The sequence below is a fragment of the Eriocheir sinensis genome, chromosome 19 (genome assembly GCF_024679095.1).
Source record: "Eriocheir sinensis breed Jianghai 21 chromosome 19, ASM2467909v1, whole genome shotgun sequence".
In the NCBI taxonomy this organism is placed as follows: domain Eukaryota; kingdom Metazoa; phylum Arthropoda; class Malacostraca; order Decapoda; family Varunidae; genus Eriocheir; species Eriocheir sinensis.
Window position 1 is genome coordinate 15,722,584 of NC_066527.1, and position 4,927 is coordinate 15,727,510.

A 4,927-nucleotide genomic window follows, 5' to 3' on the forward strand; every position below is an offset into this window, starting at 1 on the left:
AAGGGAAGAGGAAAGGAAGGGAAGAAAGGAAGGAAGAGGAAAGGGAAGAGAAGAGGAAAGGGAAGGGAAGAGGAAAGGGAAGGGAAGAGGAAAGGGAAGGGAAGAGGAAAGGGAAGGGAAGAGGAAAGGGAAGGGAAGAGGAAAGGGAAGGGAAGAGGAAAGGGAAGGGAAGAGGAAAGGGAAGGGAAGAGGAAAGGGAAGAGAAGAGGAAAGGGAAGAGAAGAGGAAAGGGAAGAGAAGAGGAAAGGAAAGAGAAGAGGATAGGGAGGGGAAGTGGAAAAGGAAGGGAAGAGGAAATTGACGGGAAGAGAAGAGGAAAGGGAAGGGAAGAGGAGAGAAGAGGAAAGGGAAGAGAAGAGGAAAGGGAAGAGAAGAGGAAAGGGAAGGGAAAAGGAGAGAAGAGGAAAGGGAAGAGGAGAGGGAAGGGAAGGGAAATAGATCCGTGTACTAATTAGAGGTGTCGAAAGGAAGGAGGGAGAGTAAGATGATAAATGAGGATGGAGAGGATAATGGATGAATGATGAATGGAGATTAAGAAGGAAGGAGAGGGGAGGTAGGAGAGAAGAAAGGTGTTAATTAGCATAAGATAATAAGGAGTAGGAAGCAGATTACCATGTACTACTGAAAGATGATGAAAGGAAAGGTTATGATAAAGGAAGATGAGAAGGTGAGACGGAAGAAAAGAGAATGGAAAAGGATGAAAAAAGGAGAAACAAAGAATGAAAGGGGAGAAGGATAAAAGAAGTGAAAAAGAATGAAAATGAAAAAAAAAGAGAATGGAGAAAATGAAAATCCAGAAGAATGAAGAAAAGGAGAATGAAAACAATGAAAAAAGTGAAAAAGAAGAATGAGAAAATTGAAAAAAAGAAAATGAGGGTTAAGGAAGGTTAAGATAAAGGACGGAGAAGGGAAGGTAAGACAGAAGAAAGGAGAATAGAACAGAATGAAAAAGGGAGAAAGAGAATGAAACAGAATGAAATGGGAGAATTATAAAAGGAGTGAAAAAGAATGACAATGAAAAAAAAGAGTGAGGAAAATGAAAAGCTAGAAGAATGAAAACAAGGAAAAAAGTGAAAAAGAAAAATGAGAAAAATGAAAACAGAAAAGAAGATAGGAAAATAAAAGAAAGGAAAAGGTAGAGGAGGATGAAAAAGAAGACGAATGAAAGAGCAGAAGAATGAAAAGGGGGAAGAAGAGAGAGAGAGAGAGAGAGAGAGAGAGAGAGAGAGAGAGAGAGAGAGAGAGAGAGAGAGAGAGAGAGAGAGAGAGAGAGAGAGAGAGAGAGAGAGAGAGAGAGAGAGAGAGATAAAAGACAGGTAAAAAATATATAGAGTAGAACCAGGAATTTGATTTTTAATAAGGATGCTCCCAGGATGTTTGGCAGGAGGAGAGAAAGTGAGATTGGAGGAAGCCAGGTGTTCATAAAGACAGGGGTATTGTAGGAACAGGGAACAGGTGTAGGAATATAGGATGCCTCTTGGGTGTTGTGAAGGAAGAGAGGAAAGGGAAGGAAGGAGAGGAAAGGGAAGGGAAGAGGAAGAGGAATGGAAAAGGAAAGGGAAGGGAAGAGGAAAGGGAAAGGAATTGGTAAGGGAAGAGGAGAGGAAAGGGAAGCGAAGAGGAAAGGGAAGAAAAGAGGAAAGGGAAGGGAAGGGAAGAGGAAATGGAAGGGAAGAGGAAAGAGAAGGGAAGAGGAAAGAGAAAGGAAGAGGAAAGGGAAGGGGAGAGGAAAGGTAAGAGAAAAAGGGAGAGAAGGCAAAATGAAAAAGAAGAGGAAAGTGAAGGGAAGAGGATGTGGAAGATAAGAGGGAAGGGAAGGGAAGAGAAAATGGAATAGAAGAGGAAAGTGAAGGGAAGAGGAAAGGGAAGAGAAGGATGGGAGAGGCACTGACAAGGCTCCAGGTATCTAGTACTAACGAGGATGGGTTGGACAGGTAAAACAGACTTAGAAGACGGTGATATGGAAAGAGAAAAAAGTCAAGTGGTCGTTTTTTCCCTAGAGTTTGTAAATTGATATAAGAATAGAAGATAGGTATTAATAGAAGATAGATTAGACATATAAGACAAAATACGAACACAGTCATATATGGAAACAAAAATAAGTGAGGCAGTGTATTTCGAGTTCTATAAATGAAGATAGGCAGAGAGAATAGGGAGAAATAGATAAGGAATAGAGTAGGATAGATAAGAAAAGAGGATAGGCAAGGCAGGTTAGTCAGAATACGAACATAATTATGGGAACTGAAATAACTCCGGAATCTGTTTTTTTTCAAGAGTTATATAAATAATGGCGTGGAGAGAACTCTTAAACGAAACGGGAAGAAGCCACTAATGCAAAATGGTCTACTATGCTAAGGAGGGAAGCCGGATTTCCTTTCCTCAGAAGTCTATAAATACACACTTAGATTGAAAGGGGGATGGAGTCACTATATTCAGGTCCAGGTGAAACTCAGGTAAATGGTTGTTGGTAGTGAAGAGGGACATACATAATAGAAAAAAACACAGAATATAAATAATGATGGACGTTGAAAGTTGACTGAAATAAAAACTAGAAAACCAAACTAAACTCAGAGTAAAATAAATGTTACTATATGTAGGATAAAGATGTCTGTTTGTAGTGAAGAGGGACATAAATAATAATGGAAAAAAATACAGAACAGAAATAATAATAGACGTTGAAAATTGACTAAAATGAAAACTAGAAAACCAAATTAAACTCAGAGTAAAATAATTGTTACTATTTATTGGAAAAAAAAATGTTTGTTTGTAGTGAAGAGGGACAGCAATAGTAATGGAAACAAGTTGAATATTGACTAAAAATAAAGTGAGCTTAACTTAGATAAAAATAAATGTTGCTATATGCAGGTCCATTTGAAACTCAGGTAATTGTTTGTTTGCAATGAAGAGGGACAGAAGCACTAATGAAAACAAGTCGAAGGTGGAACATAATAAAGATTGGAAAACTAAACTACACTCGGACTAAAATAGAGAGGCAATGAGCTAATCCTGGAGGTCTATAAATAAATAAAAAGTGATACATAAACCCACAAAGGAAATATTATATGCCACTACTGATGATTATTTTATGAACTGAACGAGATGTGGAAGTTGTTATTTATTTTATTTTGTTGTGAATGTCTATAAAGTGAGTTATTCCTGGAGGTCTATAAATAAAAATTGATACAGTTAAAGATAAAGGAAATAAAATGTGCCACCACTGATGATTCTTTTTTATTGAACTGAACGAAATATGCGAGTTATTTATTTATTTATTTTGCCGATGTCTATAAAGCCGGGTAATCATAGAGGTCTATTAGTAAAAGCTGATATGATAAAAAGATAAACAAGAGAAAAATATACGCCAGTAGTGATGATTTTTTTTATATAGAACTGAGCGAGATATGTATTTTTTTTTTTTGTGGTTGTTTATAAAGACACCTGCAAATGGAAAGAAGGAGGAAAAGGGAGTTGAAAGGAAAGGTAAGAGAAAAAGGCAGGTGAGATAAGTTTGTGTTTTGAGGTTAATTAAGAGCAAATAGAGGTAGAAAAAAGAAGTTGGGGAAAAGGTAAATCGTTTCTCTGAGGTCTTAATATTAATGAGAAAAGATAAAGAAAATAGTGAATAATGAGAAAGGTAATGAAATAGGAAAAAAAATAATGGGAAATGAAAAAAAGGAATGAAAAAAGTAGAAAAAAAGTTAGTCTGGTGATAAAAAAGATAAAAAAGTAAACCGTTTCTCCGATGTTCTTTAAATATAAATAATGCAATAGAAAAAAATGAGCAATGAGAAAAGTAATGAAAAAAAATAGAAAAAAAGTAGGCGTCTGGTGATAGGAAAGAAAACAAAGGAAAGTGATTCTCCGACGTCCTTTACATAGAAATGATGACAGAAAAAAATAAGGAGTGATAAAAGTAATGAGGAAAAAAGTTTGATTCTAATAACAGGAAGAGAAAAGCAGAGTGATCCTTTAAATAGAAATTATGAAAGAGAAAAAAATGAGCAATGAGAAAAGTAATGTGGAAAAGTTTGATTCTGATAACAGGAAGAAAAAAGCTAAGTGTTCCTTTAAATAGAAATGATGAAATAGAAAAAAATGAGTAGTGAGAAAATTAATGAGAAAAAAGTTTGATTGTAATAACTGGAAGAAAAAAAGTTGAGTGTTCCTTTAAATAGAAATGATACAATAGAGAAAAAAAATTGAGCAGTGATAAAAGTAATGAAAAAAAAAAGTTTGATTCTAATAACAGGAAGAAAAAAAGTGAGTGCTTCTCCGATGTCTTCATGCTAGTAATGATAAAAAAGAAAGAAAAAACAATTGAGAAGGACACGAAAGAAAGTAACAAACAAGAAAAAAAAAGAGAAAATGCTGTTCAGTGTGGAGCGTTATTAACTGAGGTGTGTGGGTACGTAGGTAGGTAGGTAGGGAGAGAGAGAGAGAGAGAGAGAGAGAGAGAGAGAGAGAGAGAGAGAGAGAGAGAGAGAGAGAGAGAGAGAGAGAGAGAGTATTAGGAATGATAGTAATAAAAAGAGGAAACTGAGAGGAAAAGAGGGAATAAAACTAAGAGAATGAAATGGCAATGGATAGAAAAGGAGAGAGAGAGAGAGAGAGAGAGAGAGAGAGAGAGAGAGAGAGAGAGAGAGAGAGAGAGAGAGAGAGAGAGAGAGAGAGAGAGAGAGAGAGAGAGAGAGAGCATAGGCCTACAGGTATGCCAGCCAATTAGTCAACTTTCCTCCAAAACTTCTCTCCTTCCTCTTTCTTCCTCTCCATTCCGTTCTCTCTCTCTCTCTCTCTCTCTCTCTCTCTCTCTCTCTCTCTCTGTTTACTTTTTGCTTCCTTCTCTTTTCCTCCGCAATCCACATTCTTCTTTTTCCTCCATTCCTATCTCTCTTCCACCACCACTAATGTCCTCCTCCTCCTCCTCCTC